The sequence below is a fragment of the Phyllobates terribilis genome, unplaced genomic scaffold (assembly GCF_046119375.1).
Source record: "Phyllobates terribilis strain yellow unplaced genomic scaffold, ASM4611937v1 Scaffold_1__5_contigs__length_1240528914, whole genome shotgun sequence".
Lineage (NCBI taxonomy): Eukaryota > Metazoa > Chordata > Amphibia > Anura > Dendrobatidae > Phyllobates > Phyllobates terribilis.
Genome location: NW_027362761.1, coordinates 855,155,565 through 855,179,130, shown reverse-complemented (window position 1 = coordinate 855,179,130; position 23,566 = coordinate 855,155,565). Strand labels below are relative to the sequence as shown.

The window sequence follows — 23,566 nt, the reverse complement described above, 5'->3', positions numbered from 1 at the left end:
GTGGCCGTTCACATGTCCGATTTTTTCCTAAGACCAAGTGGTCCTAAGAAATCAATCGCAGAATCCACGATTTGTCTCCGATTATTAGATTCCACTCTGCCATTCAAGTCTATGGGACCATGGAAAACATCGGACATGTGCATGGCCTAGGGTAATGTGACCATTTTTCTCTCATCTTGAGAAATTCGGTCCGATCATGCTAATCACACTCTGATCAGACTTTGATTTGCATGTGATCAGAGTGTGATCCGATTTCCTCAAAGGTGGAGAAAAAAAAAGAAAATTTCTCCAACTTCTCCATTCAGTCTGTCCGTGAAAATCGGACCGCACTCGGATATCATCCGAGTGCAGTCTGATGTTTTCCACGGATCCAAAGGCTTGAATGGCTGAGTGCGATCTGCTAATCGGAGGCAAATCGTGCATGCTGTGATTTATTTCCTCAGACCACTCGGTCAGAGGAAATAAACAGACGTGCCCGGCCTCAATGAATAACATGGGGACGAGTGCTATCTTTCAAAACGACGTCCGATTTCTACAGTTTAAAGTCTTGTATACGAGCCCTTAGGCTGGGTGCCCACGTAGTGTTTTACAAGCGTTTATGCTGCGGAATTTCCGCAGCATAAACACTTGGGAAACGCTTGGTAATCCGCCCCCCATGGTCCCCAATGACAAGCCGCACTTTCAATGCCCATGTTGCGGATTTTTCCACAGCGTTTATGCTGCGCTCAAAAATCCGCAGCATGTCCATTAATTTTGCGGACATGCAGCGTAATCGCCGCCACTGACTTGCACTGGGCCGCGTGACATCCGCATCACTGCATTTGCACATGCGGATATCACACGGTTCAACGTACGGATGGTACCCAGGTCTGGAGGAGAGGAGACTCTCATCCAGACCTGTGTACCATAGAAACTGTAAAAAAAAGATTTTAAAATAAAAAATAAAGTTTATACTCACCTTCTGATGTCTTCCCGGTGTTTTGTCTGCTCCGTCCGGTCTCTTGCAATGTTCGTGATGATGTGAAGGACCTGCCATGACGTCACTGAGTCATGTGACCCATCACATGGCTCAATGACATCACCGCAGGTCCTTCACACCCCCGCAAGCAGTGCAAGACACCGGACGGAGCAGACAAAACACCGGGAAGACATCGGTAGGTGAGTATAAACTTTATTTTTTTTTATTTTTCACCATTCTTATTCTTTTTTTTTAACTAACTTGGTCACACTACTATAAATCCATGCTGTTTGCATGGATTTATATAGTGTGAACAAGTTGTCATGCACTTTCCAAGTGATGCTAAAATCGCTTGGAAAAGTGCTTGATAACCCGCATGCAGGAATGCATGCAAAAACGCTTCACAAACGCTTCTACCTGGTGGGAAAACCGCATGTAAAATCCGCATGCGATTTTCCTGCCAGGGAGAAGCGTAAAGAATATGCAGAATTTCTGCATTGTGGGCACATAGCCTTAAGGTGCACCAGAAACAGACATCCTGGAGAGGTTCATCTGATCGTACTCTGTGGCAGTTTTATTTCTTTTTTCTTAAAGGGAACATGTCACTAGAATGTGATCTATTTTTCTATTTTAAGAAAACACAAAAATCTTGCAATTTTAACACTCTGCACTGTATCTAATATTAGAGTGTTTTTTGATGGGCACATATACACTAGTGGTAATAAGCTGACTCATATCCTACTCAGTTGTATAAAAGTATTTAATAAGCATGGTCTCATCAGGGCAAAGGTCTTTGTCACAGAAGGGGGAAAAGGTCACCTGTGACATTACCTATTGTGAATAGTGGATCCTGTCTTATCTAATCTATATACAGATGTTACCTATCATTGTAATCCTGTCTGTTATGATAATGAGACTGCTGAAAAGTATTTAATCTAATATAAGGCCTAGTGGCCACTGTTAAAATTGCATGATTTCTCATATTTTTAAATATGATATGGAAAATTGAAAAAAAAATTCTCATAATGATATAAACAGAAGGTCATTTTCTGATGAGACATTCTCTTTAGTCCATCTGTAAAGGGGTTTCTTGTTTTATGTTCCTAAAAAAGCTTAAAGGGAACCTGTCATATGAAAAAACGCTATTAACCTGCAGATATGGGGTTAATCTGCAGGTTATTAGGGTTCTAAACCTGCCCAGCTCTGGCTTTTAAACTCCCATTGACCAGGAGGAAACTAACTTTATTCCTGGCAGTAGCGTTCCAGTTTCAGTTACAGAGGTGGCACAGGCATGGGTTCAGTCACCGCTCTGTACATAGAGAGCGGCGGCGGTAACCGCACCCGCAGCACTGATTGACAGCTGGCCCTAATACTGAGCTGCTGTCAGTCAGTGTCGGGGGTGCGGTTACAGCTGCCACTTTCAATACATAGACAAGTGACTGAACCCGCGCTGGCCCCACCTCTATGACTGAAACCGGAACGCTGCCAGGAGGAATAAAGTTCAGCAAGGGTCTAAGTGCCGCGTTGGGCAGGTTCAGAACACAGAGTAACCCTATACCTGCAGGTTAATAGCATTTTTTTCACATGACTGGTTTCTTTCTGAGTTAATTAAAACTTTACACAGTAAGGCTATGTGCCCACGATGCTGAAATGCTCAGGATTTTTTCCTGAGCGTTTCTGCATCTCCTGCATGCGGATTGTACATGCGGATTGTACATGCGTTTTCCTGCCAGGGACATGCGGATGTGAAACGTTCTTCACTTGCATTTCTGCATGCGGGTTGACAAGCGCTTTCCAAGCGATTTTAGCATCACTTGGAAAGTGCATGGATTTATATAGTGTGACCAAGTTGACAAGCACTTTCCAAGTGATGCTAAAATCGCTTGAAAAGCGCTTGTCAACAGCATGGATTTATATAGTGTGACCCCAAAGAATGGTTAAAAATAAAATAATAAATGTATACTTACCCTCCGATGGTCCCCGGTGTCCTGCTTCACTCCGTTCTCCCTTGCCGGCAGCGGTGGATTGAAGGACCTGCCGACGTCAGCATCACGTGACCCGTCACATGACTATGACGTCAGCGCAGGTCATTCATTCCATCGCGAAGTGCCGGGAAGCAAGGCGGAGTGCAACGCGGGCTGCTAGAAGGTAAGTATATATTTATTTTTTATTTTATTCTTTTTTTTACAGATTTTTTTAATGGTACCTGGGCGTGGATGAGACTCTCCTCTCCTCCACACCCGGGTACCATCCGCACATTAGAATGCTTGGATTCCGCATGTACAGATGCAGTCTTGTGGAATTGGCGCGTTGTAATGCAAGTCAATGGCGGCGAAAACGCAGCACTTCCCAAAATAATTGGTAGTTTGCATTTTTTCCGCAATGATAATCCACAGCGGAAATTTCCGCAGCATGTGCATAGCACATGCGGATTATCATTGGGGACCATGGCAGGCCTTCTACCATGCGTTTTTTAAGCGTTTTCCGCAGCGGCAAAAAAGCTGTAGAACGCTTAAAAAACGCATCGTGGGCACACAGCCTAAAATAGCTAGAGAAATAATCTTTACCCTTTTCATCCCTGATTCTTCTTGCTGATCTTCTATTTACATTGGTTGCAGCAGTTACGCCCCGTATACTCCATATGACTGCTGTTGAATATTAATGGTCTTCGTGGTGTACAGCACAAGACCACTGAGGCCACTGATTGCCTGCAGCTGTCATTTGGGAAGTATGGAATTTATTCTTTTGTACCTAGAGCGGCCTTGGCCCATAGTTACATAGTTACATAGGTTGAATAAAGAAACAGGTCCATCTAGTTCAACCTTCCTCCACCAATTGTACATTTTGTCACCAATTTAACTGTAGCCCCCAATGTTATGTGTTTCGAGGAAATCATCCAGCCCTTTTTAAAAGCTGTTATAGTGTCGGCCATTACTACCTCTTGTGGTCGGCATTCCACAATCTGACTGCTCTAACTGTAAAGAACCCTTTCCTATTTAGGAGCCGGAATCACCTTTCTTTCACCCGTAATGAGCGCCCCCTGGTCCTTAGTATGATCTTAGGAAGGAATAAGTCATGTGAAAGTTATTTGTACTGACTACACATATATTTATACATATAAATGAGATCTCCCCTGATGCATCTTTTTTCTAAGCTAAACAAGCTCAACTTTTTCACCCTCTGATGATATTAGAGGCCTTCCATCTTTTGCAATAATCTAGTTGCCCGCCTTTGAACTGATTCTAACTTCTGAATATCCTTTTTAAAATATGGAGCCCAAAACTGGATCCCATATTCCAGATTTGGCCTCACCAGTGATTTATAAAGGGTATCAATACATTGGGATCACAGGATGTTATCTCTCTTTTTATACATCCTAAAATCTTCTTTACTTTTGCAGCTGCTGCTTGACAATTGAGTACTGTTGCTCAGCTTACTTGTAACCAGAATACCCAAGTCCTTCTCCTGTTTTGTAGTCCCGAGTATACTCCCATTTAATGTATATGCAGCAATAGGATTACTCCATCCTAGGTGCATTACTCTACATTTATCTACATTAAACCTCATCTGCCAAGTGTTTGCCCATTCAGTCATCTTATCCAGATCATTCTGCAATATCGTAATGTCAAGATCAGATTTTAATATCCTACATAGTTTGGTGTTATCAGCAAATACTGACACTTTACTCTCAATCCCATCCCCAAGGTACCTTAATAAAGAGGTTATAAAGAATCGGTCCTAGCACAGATCTGACGCGCCCCCTGGGCCATGTTTGGGGAATACCTGGAGCCGGATCCGTTGGGGGTGGTAGTCCTCATGGCGGTGACCCGGTCCGTGCCCAGGGTGTCAAACTAAGTGGCGATGTTTTTAGTGGCAGATGTGATATTGTTCGACTACGCCACCCGTTGAATGCGGTTATGAAACCGCCGCTGCAGGGCAGACCGCTGAGGCCGGTGGTACGGTTGTGCAGCGTGGATAGTATAACCCCCAACGGGAGGGGTATGGCCTCAGGGCAGCGGACGTGGATGATGGGGATGGTAGAATTGCACGCAGGCACCAGGAACCACTCAGAGACGGTGCGGTGTAGTTCAGGGTCTTTACTGGTGACAAAGATAGACCCTCCCGGGAGTACTGGCTAGCGGTCGGGGTCTGGTCAGTCCGTGAGCAGACAGGATCTCCCCTGGCCAGGCGGAGTTGTAGGCCTCCCCAACTAACTGTACTCTTCTTGGCTACCTTGCTAGAAGCGGGTAAAAGTAGCCCACGTCCCTGAGTGTACCGTGTGGTGCTCACCCGTATGGCCGGTGACTCGGGGCCTTTTGGTAGCCTCCGCTCCACGACGGCGGTGCTGGTCCCTTGCGTGTGACCGTGCCTTCGGGTTTCTTGGCCAGAGGACCTGAAATCCCCTGCCGGTCGGTTTCTGCTGCTGGGTATGGAACAGTCCCCACAGCCTCGGACTCCGTGTCCGGTGAGATCTCTTCAGCCAAGGCGAGCTATCTAGCTTCCAGCCTCTGGCACTCACTCCTGCTCCTACAGAGCTCCTGTTGTCACTTTCCCTGCAACTGCTCCACACCAGACCAGACTGTGTCTCTGTCTCTGTCTGTGTTCTCCTCCCCTAACCCCACCTCAGCCCCAGTTTATATAGGGGAAGTTCTTCCCCTCCCAGGACTGGGCAGGAGGTGTGGCATGCTTAGGATTCCTGACCAGGAGACCTCCCACCTGCTCACAGACGTAATATTGCTATTACTGTGGTAACCAGACCCCTGGGGTTCCACATTCCCCCCTAGTAAAATTTAGTACTCCGGGACTAAACATATTTTTGAAAACATAACAGGGTATAAACAGGAACAATACAATAAGGAAAAACACATTAGGGTGGTCACGGCGTGTCCGCAACCGGGTGCAATTTTTGAAGCAAAAAGGGTGTCCATTTCACCAAAGAACAGGGAGCCGTAACCAGGTAGGGGTCTGTTCTGCCCGAGTCTTTAACAGTCTTTAGTCCGTTCCTGGGTTACGCTCCAAACATATATACAATAGAGTTCTAGTAAATCCACAAAAGATACCTATAAAATAACTGGAAAAACATAATTATTTACAAGCAACAGTAAACAGGTAAATATTAATAAAACAGTCTAAACACTTTAGATCCTCCAACGTACGGGCAACTGGCCTCTAGTGGCTCTAGTGGACCTACGGAGCTCACTAACTGGTCCTGCACTACAGGGTGTAGGAGCTGTTAAAGGTAAGCTGGGCAGCTGTCTACGGACTCTTTGGCTCACTAGGGGCACGGCAGGCTCACTATAAGCAGAGGGTCGATGCTCCTGGTCTGCTTGTGTGGGGTCTTCTGCCTCCTGGACCGGCTGCTCTTCCAGCTCTACCTGTTTTTCCGTAGGCACTTGGGATGCTGGCTGGAGGAAGGTGAGGACGGGTACCACAACAGCGCCATTTACTTGTGTCCAAGACCGAGGGAAGTCTCCGAGTACAGTACTGACCATCTCTTCCCTTTCCTCTGCGGGTCGAGGGTTTTCTTGATCTTCTTCAGGGTTTCGCAGCTGCTCGGGACACTTCTTCAGGTGATCTCGGGAGACAATAGCTGTGGTTTCTCCTCCATCCTTACTGATTGTGCAGATTTTTGGGTTTTCATGTTTTGATGGCAGTACGGTGTACGGGTCCTTCTCCCACTGGTCGTCCAACTTGTGGAGCCGTCTTTTCCTCTTCAAGACCTGCTCTCCAGGTACCAGGGGAACAGCGGGAGCATACTGGTTGTAAGTCTTCTCCTGTCTTTCTCTTGCTTGACGGAGACTTCGCTCAACGCTCTCCTGTACTTTCCGGTACTGCTGCTGCCTCTCTGTGTCCCAGTCTGCTTCTGGTGAAGTGTCCTCGGGTGTCAGGACACCCATATCCAGATCAACAGGCAGCTTACCAGGTCTTGCTCTCATTAGGTAAGCCGGGGTACAGTTGGTAGAACCTACAGGGATGTGGTTGTATAGGTCCACCAGATCAGGCAGTTTCTCAGGCCACAGACTGCGTTCTTCCAGGGGCAATGTTTTCAGAAGGTCTATCACCACCTGGTTCATCTTCTCGCAAAGTCCATTGGTTTGCGGATGATAGGGTGTTGTTCTTATCTTCCGGCAGCCATACAGAGTGCAGAACTCCTGGAAGACTTCCGCTTCAAAGGCAGGTCCTTGGTCCGTCAGCACCTGCTCTGGGTATCCGTGTGGACGGCAGAAGTGCTGCTGGAAGGCTCTAGCTGCTGTTTGAGCCGTTAAGTCCTTGACGGGGACTACAACCAAGAACCGGGAGTAGTGATCCACGATGGTTAACGCATAGACGTAGCCACTTCTGCTGGGGGTCAGTTTTACATGGTCCAAGGCTACCAGTTCCAACGGCTGCCTGGTGACGATGGACTGCAGGGGAGTCTTCTGGCTGGCACGGTCCTTCCTTCTTAGGTTGCATGGGCCACAGTCTCTGCACCACCTCTCGATGGTTCCTCTCATGCCTACCCAGTGGAACCGCCCACGCAGCAGGAACTCCAGCTTCTTCCATCCGAAGTGCCCAGCTCCGTCGTGGTATGCCTCCAGTACCATTGCCGCGTCTCTTCTTGGCACCACTACTTGCCAGACCAGTTCATGCGTCCGGGAGTTAACCATTCTGCGGCACAACTTCCCCTTGTAAAGGAACAGTCGACTCTTCTCAGCCCACAGTTGCTTGGTCTCCTCCGGAGCGTCTGGGTCAAGGCGGGCATCTGGCTGAGTCAGCATCTCCTTCACCAGTCGGACGGCGGGGTCACTGTCTTGCGTTTCTGCCCAGTTGTAATGAGGTAAGGGGTTGAACGTAGCGGATTGCTTACCCCTTACACGGTGGGAATACTGGGTAGTCCCATGACGGTGAAACGCGGGGAGTTCAACTTCTTCCAGTTCCCCTGGATCTTCCCCTACGTCCGGTAGGTTTGGCATTCTGGACAAGGCATCCGTGTTGGTATTGGAGCGTCCTGCCCGGTATTTGATCGTGAACTCATAGTTGGACAGGCGGGCCATCCATCTCTGCTCCAGGGCACCGAGTCTTGCAGTGTCCAGGTGTGTCAACGGGTTGTTATCCGTGTACACGGTGAACCGGGAAGAGGCGAGGTAGTGCTTAAAGCGTTCGGTGACTGCCCACACCACTGCCAGGAACTCTAGCTTGAATGAGCTGTAATTCTCAGGGTTTCTTTCGGTGGGTCGCAGTTTTCGGCTGGCGTAAGCAATTACCCGTTCTCTCCCCTGCTGGATCTGGGACAGTACGGCTCCCAGCCCGATGTTACTTGCGTCGGTGTAGAGGATAAAGGGCTGGCTGTAATCAGGGTACGCCAGGATTTCATCCCCCGTGAGGGCCATCTTCAGCTGGCGGAAGGACTCTTCTTCCAGCTTCTCCCATCTGAAGGGCGGCTTCTGGTTCTTGGCCTTCCTGGACTGGCCTATCAGGAGGTCCTGCATAGGAGCTGCCTTTTTGGTGAAACCGGGAATGAATCTTCGGTAGTAGCCTACCAACCTGAGGAACTGCCGCACTTCCTTTACGCTGGAGGGTCTTGGCCATTCCTTAATCGCGGTGATCTTATCAGGGTCGGGAGCCACTCCGTCAGCACTCACCACGTGTCCCAGGTACTGCACTTTTGGTTTTAGCAGGTGACACTTCGACGGTTTCACCTTCAGACCGTAGTTTGCCAGGGCTTCAAACACCTCCGCCAGGTGTTTCAGGTGGTCCTCGTAGGTTTTGGAATAAACTATAACATCGTCCAGGTACAGCAGGACCGTCTCAAAGTTCCGGTGTCCCAGACAGCATTCCATCAATCGTTGGAAGGTTCCTGGTGCGTTGCAGAGTCCGAACGGCATGCAGGTAAACTCGCTAAGTCCCATCGGGGTGGTAAATGCAGTCTTCTCCCGGTCCGCCTCTGCTACAGGAACCTGCCAGTACCCGCTAGTGAGATCCAAAGTGGAGAAGAAGTTAGCAGATTTTAAAGCAGCCAAAGACTCCTCTATCCTTGGTAAGGGGTACGCATCTTTGTGTGTGATACGGTTGATTTTCCGGTAATCTACACACATTCTCATAGTGTTGTCTTTCTTTTTAACCAAGACTAGTGGAGCTGCCCAGGGGCTACAGCTATCCCTGATTACCCCAGCCTCCTTCATGTCTCTAAGCATCCCCCTGGCGTGTTGGTAGTGTGCAGGGGGTACGGGTCGGTATCTCTCCTTTATGGGAGGATGGTCTCCCGTGGGGATGTGGTGTTCTACCCCCTTTACTCGCCCGAAGTCTAGCGGGTGTTTACTAAACACTCTCTCGTACTCTCGAACCACCCGATAGACTCCCTGTTTCTGGTGTGAGGGAGTGGAGTCAGTACCCAAATGCAGTTGCTGACACCAGTCCTCCATTTGTTGCTTAGAGCCGTTACCTTCCTCTGGATGAGATGGAGGCAAGGGTTCCATGGACTGTACAGAATTTTGGTTGATGGTATACAATTTGGCTAGCGTAGCATACCGGGGCAGGTACACTTCCCTCTTCCCGATATTTATTATGCGAACGGGCACCCTCCCATGGCGTACATCAACCACCCCCTGTGCCGTCAAAATGGTGGGCCTACTATCTGAGTAGACTGGTTCTACCATTGCCTGGTAATCTCTACCTCTCAGACCAATAGCTGCCCGGCACCAAATCATCATCTCACTTTTTGGGGGCATGGCAATAGGGAACGGGTCACACATTCTCACGCTACCTATCTCACCACCGGAGAGTTCCACTTGTTGCCGTCGCATCAGTGCCCGGATCTCTTTTTGGAGCACTCGCTGCTGGCCGGAGCTGGCGTTCTTGGCAACCTGCTGTAAACTAAGAATCACCTCTGCAAGACAATTTTCAATCACATTAGTTCCTAGAGTTATCTTTGGGTGACTCTCGCGCTTGTCAATGTCCACAATGATCAGTCCCTGTGCTGCCAGTTCGACTTTACCGATTTTAATGGTCATCTCTTTAAATCCGATATGTGGCACGGGCTGACCATTGCTGGCGATGATACTCAAGTCGTCGTCTGGGTAGCGGGTTATATCCGAGTCATTCCAGTACTGCTTGAAGAGCACGTACGGGATGGTGGTGACCTGTGACCCGGTGTCAAGTAGGGCACTCATAGGAATGCCATCCAGTACTACAGGCAAGACTGGACGTCCTCCCACGTATTTGTCACGCCAGTTCGATGGGCCTGGTGATCTTATTCCTAGGGGTTGGCCCTCTACCCCAGGTTGTGCCAGTTTTAAAGGACAGTACCTTGCCATATGTCCGGGTTGATTGCAGCGGCGGCAGATGGGTTGTCCGTCCTCGTTGTATCGGTCGCTGGGTCTTCCTCTGGCCGGTGGGGTCCTCCTTGGTCGGCGCCACGGGATATCCTCCGGTCCGGATGCCAGCTGGATCTTCCCTGGAGTAGAAACCTGTAAAGACTGCACAGTTCGGGTTAGCGCGGCAACGCCCTTAGTCAGCTCTTGGACCTGATGGTGCAGGTCTGTAGCCGGGTCACTGTTTAAAGCCTGCGCATCAGCTCCCACAGGTCCTGCAGACAAGGGCGCCGTCTCCTGGTGGTAAGTGATAGCAGGGCGCCTGTGGGTCACAGCGCCACCTGGTGCCGGTTCTCAGAGCACCCGGATGGCTCTGTCCTTGAACTGTGCAAAGTCCAGGTCAGGGTCCTGTAAGGCCATTGCCCGCAACTGGGTTCGGTGGGCATTGCACAGTAGACCCTCAATAAATTGTTCAGTCAACAGCTTATCTTCATTTCCCACGCTGTCAGGGTCTGCCTGCTTAATGGCTCTCAGGGCCTCTTGTAGGTTTAAAGCATAGTCTCTTATACTCTCATGTGCTCGCTGCTTGCACCCGTAGAATCTAAGCTTGATCTCGGCTGAGGTACGGGTATCAAAGGTGTCCTTCAGCCGGGCTAGTATCTCTGCGACAGTCCTCCTCCTCCCAAGTGGCCAGGACTTTACCTCCCTTTGGGCTGCCCCTGTTAATTGAGCCACCAGGATGCTCACTTTTTGCTCTTCTGTGAGGGGGTACACCTGGAAGAGGCTATCCAGCCTTTCTCTGAAGTCATTTAGGGTATGTGACTCCCCTGAGTACTGGGGTAGCCAGGATGTAGGGCATGGTGAATGGCATGACCGCAGCAGCGGTGGTGCTGGCGGTGGCTGTGGCAGTGAAGCTCTCCTCCGTATCCGACATCCTCCTCCCCCCTAGTGGACCGTGGCCTACCTTGCGATGATCCTCTTCCGTAGGCCGCGACTCCGCAGTGGATCGTCAGGGTTGAGGACCTTCCGTCGCGCTCCTGTGACGTCGGCGTCTGCTGGGCTCCTTCCAGGACCTTACGCAACGTCCGGACGTGAGGCGGGGCTTCAGTTCTCGCGCGCTTTCGGAGTCCACGCCCCTCTTCTTCCCGCGCGGCGTCCTCAAGATGGCGTCCAACGGCGGGAAAACTCCACGGATGGCGGGAAGAAGGCAGAAGATGGCGTCGGATGGCGGGAAAACTCCACGGATGGCGGGAATCTTCACCACAGGTAAGTTTATCAGTCTTTTTCAGGCGCGCAGTACCCGGTGGTTGCGGGCACGGAATCCTGCCGACTACGCCAAAAGTTGACGCGCCCCCTGGGGCATGTTTGGGGAATACCTGGAGCCGGATCCGTTGGGGGTGGTAGTCCTCGTGGCGGTGACCCGGTCCGTGCCCAGGGTGTCAAACTAAGTGGCGATGTTTTTAGTGGCAGATGTGATATTGTTCGACTACGCCACCCGTTGAATGCGGTTATGAAACCGCCGCTGCAGGGCAGACCGCTGAGGCCGGTGGTACGGTTGTGCAGCGTGGATAGTATAACCCCCAACGGGAGGGGTATGGCCTCAGGGCAGCGGACGTGGATGATGGGGATGGTAGAATTGCACGCAGGCACCAGGAACCACTCAGAGACGGTGCGGTGTAGTTCAGGGTGTTTACTGGTGACAAAGATAGACCTTCCCGGGAGTACTGGCTAGCGGTCGGGGTCTGGTCAGTCCGTGAGCAGACAGGATCTCCCCTGGCCAGGCGGAGTTGTAGGCCTCCCCAACTAACTGTACTCTTCTTGGCTACCTTGCTAGAAGCGGGTAAAAGTAGCCCACGTCCCTGAGTGTACCGTGTGGTGCTCACCCGTATGGCCGGTGACTCGGGGCCTTCTGGTAGCCTCCGCTCCACGACGGCGGTGCTGGTCCCTTGCGTGTGACCGTGCCTTCGGGTTTCTTGGCCAGAGGACCTGAAATCCCCTGCCGGTCGGTTTCTGCTGCTGGGTATGGAACAGTCCCCACAGCCTCGGACTCCGTGTCCGGTGAGATCTCTTCAGCCAAGGCGAGCTATCTAGCTTCCATCCTCTGGCACTCACTCCTGCTCCTACAGAGCTCCTGTTGTCACTTTCCCTGCAACTGCTCCACACCAGACCAGACTGTGTCTCTGTCTCTGTCTGTGTTCTCCTCCCCTAACCCCACCTCAGCCCCAGTTTATATAGGGGAAGTTCTTCCCCTCCCAGGACTGGGCAGGAGGTGTGGCATGCTTAGGATTCCTGACCAGGAGACCTCCCACCTGCTCACAGACGTAATATTGCTATTACTGTGGTAACCAGACCCCTGGAGTTCCACAGATCCTTGCGGCACCCCACTGCTGACTATATCCCATTTAGAGAATGTACCATTTATGATGACTCTTTGTTTCCTGTCATTTAGCCAATTCCTTCCCCATCTACATAGTTTCCCCAAGTCCTTGCTTCTGTAGCTTCAGTATAAGGCTGCTATGTGGTACAGTATCAAATGCCTTTGCAAAGTCCAGATAAATCACATCAGCCGAATAGCCAACATCCAGATTTGCACTTACCTCCTCATAGAACCCAATATGTTGGTTAGACACGACCTATTATTCATGAATCCGTGCTGATTATCATTTATTATATTATTCTCTGTGATATAACTCTGCAGGTCATCTCTTATGATGCCCTCAAAAACTTTGCACACTACTGATGTAAGACTTACTGGACGGTAGTTACCTGGATCCACCTTCTTACCTTTCTTAAATATCGGTACCACATCGGCTATCCTCCAATTCTGTGGTACTACCCCTGTTACCAGAGAGTCTAAGAATATGAGATACAGAGGTCTGTACATTACTGAGCTTAATTCCCTCAGTATCAGTGGATGAATACCATCTGAGCCGGGGGATTTATCAATATTTAATTTGCTCAGACGCAGGCGTACTTCTTTTTGTGTTAAACTAGTTATATCAGGTGGTGAACTTTGATTTTTGCCTTGTTGAAAGATCCCTGGAACAGACAGTTCATTGGTGAACACAGATGAAAAATTCCTGTTTAATATCTCAGCCTTGTCTTTGTCCTCTATAATTAACTTATTATTGTCTTTTAAGGGGCCGATACCATCCGTTTTTTTATTTTTGGCATTGATGTATTTTTAAAAATTTGGGGGATTTAGTATAATGTCGCTGGCGATTTGTTGCTCTGTAGATAACTTTTCTGGCTTGATTTATTTTTTACATTTCTTGTTAAGGTCTTTATACTCCTGAAATGTGATTTTGAATGCCCTTTGTTTTTGTCTTATTAAACTTTGTACTGTCTTATTTATCCATAATGTGTTTTTTTTATTTCTGGACATTTTATTGCTAGCGGGTATAAGTTTTCTACAGGATTCTAGTAGTATTTCTTTAAACATGCCCCATTTACTTTTGTTATCCCCAGTTACCATGACATGGTCCCAGTCTACACGATTATTATTATTATTATTTATTATTATAGCGCCATTTATTCCATGGCGCTTTACATGTGATAGGGATATACTGTACATAGCAAAAACATTTACATAATCTTAACAAAACGAGTCAGCGACTGGTACAGGAGGAGCGAGGACCCTGCCCGCGAGGGCTCTCAGTCTACAAGGGATGGGTGGGGATACAGTAAGTGGGGGTAGAGGAAGTCATGCAGTAATGTGGTGGAGCGGTGGTTACTGCAGGTTGTAGGCTTGTCGGAAGAGGTAGGTCTTCAGGTTTCTTTTGACGGCTTCCATGGTAGGCGAGAGTCTGATGTGTTGGGGTAGAGAGTTCCAGATTAGGGGGATGCACAGAAGAAATCTTGTATGCGATTGTGGGAAGAGGAGATAAGAGGGGAGTAGAGAAGGAGATCTTGTGAGGATCGGAGGTTGCGTGCAGGTAAGTACCGGGAGACTAGATCACAGATGTATGGAGGAGACAGGTTGTGGATGGCTTTGTATGCCATGGTTAGGGTTTTGAACTGGAGTCTCTGGGCAATGGGGAGCCAGTGAAGGGATTGGCTGAGGGGAGAGGCCGGGTAATAGCGGGGGGACAGGTGGATTAGTCGAGCAGCAGAGTTTAGGATAGATTGGAGGGGCGCAAGAGTGTTGGAAGGGAGGCCACAGAGCAGGAGGTTGCAGTAATCAAGGCGGGAGATGATGAGGGCATGCACTAGTGTTTTTGCAGAGTCTTTGCTGAGGAATGCACTTATCCGGGAGATATTTTTGAGTTGGAGTCGGCAGGAAGTGGAAAGGGCTTGGATATGTGGTTTGAAGGAGAGATCAGAGTCCAGGGTTACCCCATGGCAGCGAGCTTGTGGGACTGGGGAGAGTGAACAGCCATTGACGTTGATGGATAGGTCAGATGGGGGGGGGTGAATGAGAGGGTGGAAAGATGATGAACTCTGTTTTATCCATGTTGAGTTTTAGAAACCTGGCAGAGAAGAAGGATCAGATGGCGGACAGACATTGTGGGATTTTGGTTAGTAGGGAGGAGATATTGGGTCCAGAGAGGTAGAACTGTGTGTCATCAGCATAGAGTCTGTTAAATATGAGGAGAGCCAAGATAGGGCCAAGTCTGTGATGCCGAGAGATGAGTCTGTAGTAAGAGGGAATGGTCAACGGTGTCGAAGGCAGATGACAGGTCCAGGAGGAGGAGGATGGAGTAGTGTCGCTTGGATTTGGCGGTTAGTAGGTCGTTGGTGACTTTGGTCAGGGCAGTTTCAGTCGAGTGATGTGGTCGGAAGCCAGATTGTAGGCGGTCGAGGAGGGAACAGGAGGAGAGGTGGGAGGACAGTTCAAGGTGGACATGTTGTTCTAGTAGTTTTAAGGCAAAGGGGAGAAGTAATATGGGGCGGTAGCTAGTCAGAGAGCATGGGTCAAGGGAGGGCTTTTTGAGGATGGGTGTGATTGTAGCATGTTTGAAACATGAGGGGAAGACACCGGTTGTTAGTGACAGGTTGAAGAGGTGGGTTAGGGTTGGGATGAAGATTGTGGTAAGGTTAGGGATGAGGTGGGATGGGATTGGGTCAAGTTCGCAGGTGGTGAAGTGTGATTTGGAGAGTAAAGAGGAGACTTGACCTTCTGTAATGGTGGAAAAGTGGGGTTTGGAGGAGGAAGGTTGAGTAGATATGAGGAGGGGTTGTGCGGACTTTAGGCAAAAGCTTTGTCTGATGGTGTCAATCTTCTGCTTTAAGAATGAGTCAAAGTCTTTGGCTGAGATGAGAGAAGAGGGAGGAGGTGCTGGCGGACGAAGGAGAGAATTGAAAGTGTTAAATAGCTGTTTAGGGTTGTGAGACAGGGAGAATATGAGAGATGAGAAGTAGGTTTGTTTTGCTGTAGTGAGTACGGACTTGAAAATAGTGAGGGATTGTTTGAATGCGATGAAGTGCTCGATGGAGTGAGACCTTTTCCTTCTCCGCTCCGCAACCATGGAGGCCCGTTGCAGTTCTTTAGTAAGTTTGGTGTGCCAGGGTTGCCTGTTGATTGTGCGAGATTTGGTATGTGTGAGAGGGGCGATCGAGTCGAGAGCTGCAGCTATTGTGGTGTTATATGAAGCGGCAGCAACATCTGCATTGTGTAAGGAATTTAAGTCTGTAAGAGGGAGGAGGGATTCAGAGAGTGAGCTCTTCTCTTAATTTGTTGATATCAATTTTCCTAAAGTTCCAGGTTTTTATTGAATATTAAATTGAAACTTACCATATTATGGTCGCTGTTTCCCAAATGCTCCCGGACCTGTAGATCTGAAATTGTATCTGGTCTATTTGACAGGACCAGATCCAGCAGATTACCTCCACTGGTTGGTTCATCTACCAGCTGAGAGAGGTAATGGACATAATGGCCTGTCTTGGAATTTCAACATTACAAAGTTTGTTATGTTTTACTAAATTATGGTATATTAAAGGTCCTACAAAGTTGATTGTAAGATATATACCTATTTCCATTTCTCTAAACTCATTTGTATTTATGCATAGAAATATGGAACAATTCTCAGCAATGAAGGCTAACATTTTCATCTACCCCACTGCTTACAATGACTGCTAATAAAGTGTGATACACAATAATCTGTTTCATTTACGCTTCTGATATTGGGTTAAAGAGGATTTGACTTCCATTCCCATGTCACTTTATTTCCCCGCAACATCACAAATGATGCTTAGGGGGCTTGTAAGACAAGTCTCTTGTGCCCTCTGTTAATAGCGAGACACTATTCAATTCCACTTTTTATCTATCCGTATACATCATGAGAAAATAATTACACATTCTTGCTTGATGCCTGAAGGCACCTGAAATTGCATTTTCTATTTCTGGAATCCCCATTGCCAATGTAATGAGATAAACAGTAAATTAAACTCATCAAACCAAGCCACCCTTTACAAATGAGTATGCAGATTACCAGTGTCAGAGATGCAAGTCCTGTTTAATAAGCAATGATATAATCCTACCTTCAGTGAAGTTAGGTCATGACATTTTAGGATCTGCATCTTGGAAGTTTGTGATGGACATTTATTCCGTACGTATAAAAGTTTTCTTTCTTCTAAATAGCTAATAAAGAATATCATTATATAGAATGTAGCTAAAGGTGTTATTTATGTTTATTTTATTATTTAATTATTTATTAAATATGATTATTTATGTTTTACACTGAAACATTGAAGCATTTCGTAGAAAACCAGCCAGGGACCATGCAACTAAGAAGACTAGTCAAAGAGGCAGGTCCCCCATGGCTTCTTCTCACCCTACTCCCCTGGATTAACAAGTCTCAATCTCTTCCTAAATGTATACTGTATAAGGGAGGAGACCTGTCAGTCTAGGGGAGGAGAAAAGCTAGCAGGAACACACTTCTGTAGTTTGGGTGGCATGATATAAATGCCAGGTTCCCTTTAAAGGGTACTGTTGTAAACATGCCCAGGGTGGTAGCCGTAGGCAAGTGTAAGGTGTCCGGCACCCCGGCGCGCTGCAGAGAAACGAGAGTTGGGGCTGTGCATGTGCGACATTATTTCTGCACTGTTACCGCCACCGTCCATTCTGATGAACTCAATGCAGTACCACTATATTTAACCCTTTCAATCAGGAAGCCAGACAACTTCTTACAAACAATGTCCTTTCTATGCACAGCCAAACTGGTGAACAGGGGATAACAGGTCATGCATTCTCCTTTGCCATCTTCCATACAATACACCGGCTCGTTTCCCAGAGTTACAGTTTGCATTTTATTCCCATCAACATGTATAGCAGGGTAATGGGGAGCACTTGAAATTGGGTGCATTTTCTTAGGGGTAGGGTCATACGGGTCCTGGTCTATTGCTATGACCCTGATACCCTGAGTCCTTACCTATATCAGTTATAGGCCACATGTAGAGACGATGATTCCTGTTTCAGTATCCACAGCAGGGCACTATGTTGTCCCAAGGTCCCCTTCTCAATGGACAGTACGTTTCCTGGACTTATAAGCTTTCCTCTTGCAGGAATCCCCACTTGCCTGTGATGTCCTGCTGCCTATGTAACTAGTTCCTTTCCATTCTGAGCCTTGTAGTTCCACCACTGGTAAACCTGTCTTCAGACTTTCAACTCATCTCCAACACTGACTACTTACTTCCTATATCCCTAAACCCTTCCCATTGGTTCCCCTATAGGGCCACCTTTTCCCCCTCCCCCCAGGGGCCGGCCTCACAGTTATCACACACACAACAGGCATAGAGATAAATATATTTTTATATTATGCACAAATATAACCCCACAAAATAACTTTCAGCACACTTGTCCCAACGTCTTCATGAGGGGGACAGGACTCCTTGTCTACCCTATTACATTATCACCAGGTTTTTGTTTTTGCTACCTAATTCCAGAAATGTGTCACTTACTGGGCTGCTTGCTGTAGTTTTGATATCCTTCTGATAGTTTTATCAGCAGGATATTATCATTAGAGGACTAGTAAACCTGCTGCCAGTCCTACATATTCATGGGCTCTATATAGCTCCACGTTGATGGGCAGCTTTCTGCCTATGAGAACATAATTTAGCAATAATTTAGCAATTTAGGCGTATCAAAATATTAAGTACAACTCTATGTGAATAGTTAACTAAATAATACTCAATATCAGGGACTGTAGATAATAGTTTTACACCATAATAACATCAATCATATAAAGAAAACGGTGTAGAATAACCACATTAAATTAGAGAAAAAGTCTTTTAAAATAGAATAAACTTTATTAAGACATTTAAAATAAATAGAAAGTTAGCCACAAAATGGCACCACATGCCAGAAAAGGAAGTATGAAGCACATACAATACATTTAGTGTAAGTTGATCCAAAAACAATCAGAGAGAGTAACTACCGTATTTTTCGGACTATAAGACGCACTTTTTTCCTCCAAAATTTTGGAGGTAAGTGGGGGGTGCGTCTTATAGTCCGAATACTATCTCCCTGTATATACTGTGGCTCTGCGTGGTAGGAGGTCTGGGGGAGCAGCAGCGTGGGATCAGCGGGGCACAGGAGGCAGCAGCCGACTGCTGCAGCCTGCGCTGTGCCCGCTACTAAAGAAAATGAATATTCCCTGCTTCCCACGCCCATGGGCGTGGGGAGCAGGGGATATTCATGTTCCTTAATAGCTGGCACACTCTACCGCAGCGCGGCTCCTGCTGCGCTCTGCGGTCAGTGTGCTCGCTATTAAAGCTCATGAATATTCCCTACAGCCAGCTCCCATGGGTTGTAGTGAATATCCATGGTCTTTAATAGCAGGCACACTGACCACAGAGCGCAGCAGGAGCAGCGCTGCGGTACAGTGTGCGCGCTCTCACACTGTGTGAGGGCGCATGGCAGGGACGCCATGCGCGCCCTGCCATGCGCAGCTCACACAGTGAGAGTGTCAGCAACAGAGCAGGACAGCACTGGAGGAGAGAGGAGGTGAGTATGATTGTTTATTTTTTTTTGTGGGCAGCAGGATGGGGGCTCAAGGGGTGCCAAGCATACCAGGATGGAGGCTCAAGGGGTGCCAAGCATACCAGGATGGGGGCTCAAGGGGTGCCAAGCATACCAGGATGGTGGCTCAAGGGGTGCCAAGCATACCAGGATGGGGGCTCAAGGGGTGCCATGCATACCAGGATGGGGGTTCAAGGGGTGCCATGAATAAAAGGATGGGGGATAAAGGGGTGCCATGCATACCAGGATGGGGGATAAAGGGGTGCCATGCATACCAGGATGGGTGATCAAGGGGTGCCATGCATACCAGGATGGGTGATCAAGGGGTGCCATGCATATCAGAATGGGGGATCAAGGGGTGCCATACATACCAGAATGGGTGATCAAGGGGTGCCATGAAAACTAGGAAGGGGATCAGGGGGTGCCATGCATACCAGGATGGGAGATCAAAGGGGTGCTATGAATTCCAGGATGGGGGCTCAAGGGGTTCCATGAATTCCAGGATGGGGGAATCAATCAAGGGGTGCCATGCATACCAGGATGGGTGATCAAAGGGTGCCATGCATACCAGGTTTGGGGCTCAAGGGGTGCCATGCATACCTGGATGGGGGCTCAGGGGGTACCATACATACCAGAATGGGAGATCAAGGGGTGCCATGCATACCGGGATGGGGGATCAAGGGGTGCCATGCATACCAGGATGGGGGATCAAGGGGTGCCGTGCATACCAGGATGGGGGATCAAGGGGTGCCATGAAAACTAGGATGGGGATCAAGGGGTGCCATGCATACCAGGATGGGGGATCAAGGGGTGCCATGCATACCAGGATGGGGGATCAAGGGGTGCCATGAAAACTAGGATGGGGATCAGGGGGTGCCATGCATACCAGGATGGTAGATCAAAGGGGTGCTATGAATTCCAGGATGGGGGCTCAAGGGGCGCCATGAATACCTGGATGGGGGCTCAAGGGGTGCCAAGCATACCAGGATGGGGGCTCAAGGGGTGCCAAGCATACCATGATGATGGCTCAAGGGGTGCCAAGCATACCAGGATGGGGGCTCAAGGGGTGCCATGCATACCAGGATGGGGGTTCAAAGGGTGCCATGAATAAAAGGATGGGGGATAAAGGGGTGCCATGCATACCAGGATGGAGGATAAAGGGGTGCCATGCATACCAGGATGGGTGATCAAGGGGTGCCATGCATACCAGGATGGGTGATCAAGGGGTGCCATGCATATCAGAATGAGGGATCAAGGGGTGCCATACATACCAGAATGGGTGATCAAGGGGTGCCATGAAAACTAGGATGGGGATCAGGGGGTGCCATGCATACCAGGATGGGAGATCAAAGGGGTGCTATGAATTCCAGGATGGGGGCTCAAGGGGTTTCATGAATTCCAGGATGGGGTAATCAATCAAGGGGTGCCATGCATACCAGGATGGGTGATCAAGGGGTGCCATGCATACCAGGATGGGGGATCAAGGGGTGCCATGCATACCAGGATGGGGGATCAAGGGGTGCCATGAAAACTAGGATGGGGATCAAGGGGTGCCATGCATACCAGGATGGGGGATCAAGGGGTGCCATGCATACCAGGATGGGGGATCAAGGGGTGCCATGAAAATTAGGATTGGGATCAGGGGGTGCCATGCATACCAGGATGGTAGATCAAAGGGGTGCTATGAATTCCAGGATGGGGGCTCAAGGGGCGCCATGAATACCAGGATGGGGGAATCAAGGGGTGCCATGCATACCAGGATGGGTGATCAAAGGGTGCCATGCATACCAGGTTTGGGGCTCAAGGGGTGCCATGCATACCTGGATGGGGGCTCAGGGGGTACCATACATACCAGAATGGGAGATCAAGGGGTGCCATGCATACCGGGATGGGGGATCAAGGGGTGCCATGCATACCAGGATGGGGGATCAAGGGGTGCCGTGCATACCAGGATGGGGGATCAAGGGGTGCCATGAAAACTAGGATGGGGATCAAGGGGTGCCATGCATACCAGGATGGGGGATCAAGGGGTGCCATGCATACCAGGATGGGGGATCAAGGGGTGCCATGAAAACTAGGATGGGGATCAGGGGGTGCCATGCATACCAGGATGGTAGATCAAAGGGGTGCTATGAATTCCAGGATGGGGGCTCAAGGGGCGCCATGAATACCTGGATGGGGGCTCAAGGGGTGCCAAGCATACCAGGATGGGGGCTCAAGGGGTGCCAAGCATACCATGATGATGGCTCAAGGGGTGCCAAGCATACCAGGATGGGGGCTCAAGGGGTGCCATGCATACCAGGATGGGGGTTCAAAGGGTGCCATGAATAAAAGGATGGGGGATAAAGGGGTGCCATGCATACCAGGATGGAGGATAAAGGGGTGCCATGCATACCAGGATGGGTGATCAAGGGGTGCCATGCATACCAGGATGGGTGATCAAGGGGTGCCATGCATATCAGAATGAGGGATCAAGGGGTGCCATACATACCAGAATGGGTGATCAAGGGGTGCCATGAAAACTAGGATGGGGATCAGGGGGTGCCATGCATACCAGGATGGGAGATCAAAGGGGTGCTATGAATTCCAGGATGGGGGCTCAAGGGGTTCCATGAATTCCAGGATGGGGTAATCAATCAAGGGGTGCCATGCATACCAGGATGGGTGATCAAGGGGTGCCATGCATACCAGGATGGGGGATCAAGGGGTGCCATGCATACCAGGATGGGGGATCAAGGGGTGCCATGAAAACTAGGATGGGGATCAAGGGGTGCCATGCATACCAGGATGGGGGATCAAGGGGTGCCATGCATACCAGGATGGGGGATCAAGGGGTGCCATGAAAATTAGGATTGGGATCAGGGGGTGCCATGCATACCAGGATGGTAGATCAAAGGGGTGCTATGAATTCCAGGATGGGGGCTCAAGGGGCGCCATGAATACCAGGATGGGGGAATCAAGGGGTGCCATGCATACCAGGATGGGGGATAAAGGGGTGCCATGCATACCAGGATGGGGGATCAAGGGGTGCCATGCATACCAGGATGGGTGATCAAGGGGTGCCATGCATACCAGGATGGGGGCTCAAGGGGTGCCATGCATACCAGAATGGGGGATCAAGGAGTGCCATGCATACCGGGATGGGTGATCAAGGGGTGCCATGCATACCAGGATGGGGGATCAAGGGGTGCCATGCATACCAGGATGGGGGATCAAGGGGTGCCATGAAAACTAGGATGGGAATCGGGGTGCCATGCATACCAGGATGGCAGATCAAAGGGGTGCTATGAATACCAGGATGGGGGCTCAAGGGGCGCCATGAATACCAGGATGGGGGAATCAAGGGGTGCCATGCATACCTAGATGGGGGCTCAAAGGGTGCCATGCATACCTGGATGGGAGCTCAGGGGGTACCATACATACCAGAATGGGGGATCAAGGGGTGCCATGCATACCGGGATGGGGGATCAAGGGGTGCCATGCATACCAGGACAGGGGATCAAGGGGTGCAATGCATACCAGGATGGGGGATCAAGGGGTGCCATGCATACCAGGATGGGGGATCAAGGGGTGCCATCAAAACTAGGATGGGGATCAGGGGGTGCCATGCATACCCGGATGGTAGATCAAAGGGGTGCTATGAATTCCAGGATGGGGGCTCAAGGGGCGCCATGAATACCAGGATGGGGGAATCAAGGGGTGCCATGCATACCAGGATGGGTGATCAAGGGGTGCCATGCATACCAGGATGGGGGATCAAAGGGTGCCATGCATACCAGGATGGGTGATCAAGGGGTGCCATGCATACCAGGATGGGGGCTCAAGGGGTGCCATGCATACCAGGATGGGGGATCAAGGGGTGCCATGCATACCGGGATGGGTGATCAAGGGGTGCCATGCATACCAGGATGGGGGATCAAGGGGTGCCATGCATACGAGGATGGGGGATCAAGGGGTGCCATGAAAACTAGGATGGGAATCGGGGTGCCATGCATACCAGGATGGTAGATCAAAGGGGTGCTATGAATACCAGGATGGGGGATCAAGGGTGCCATGCATTCCAGGATGGGGATGAGGGCCACGTATACCAAGATGGGATGGGGTCCACGTATACTAGAAAGGAGGGGCCATACATACCAGGATGGAGGATATTAACAGAATTGGGGGACATTACCCCAATACCAGTGTCAGCAGCAGACTCCTTCCCCTATAACAGGGCATCATGACTACATTTTTTGCTTAAATTAGGTGTGTCTTATGGTCCGGTGCGTCTTGTAGTCCGAAAAATACGGTATATAATATAGCCTGTTAGACCATATTTGTATAAGTAAAATATTTATAAGATATATAATAACATGT

The 23,566-nt window shown here is 49.3% G+C and overlaps 1 protein-coding gene across 1 annotated transcript in view; it reads left to right on the top strand.

Moving 5' to 3' along the window:
- Window positions 1-23,566, top strand: part of LOC141153624 (tetraspanin-5) — a 211,342-nt gene that overhangs the window by 78,966 nt on the left and 108,810 nt on the right. The window lies entirely within an intron of this gene.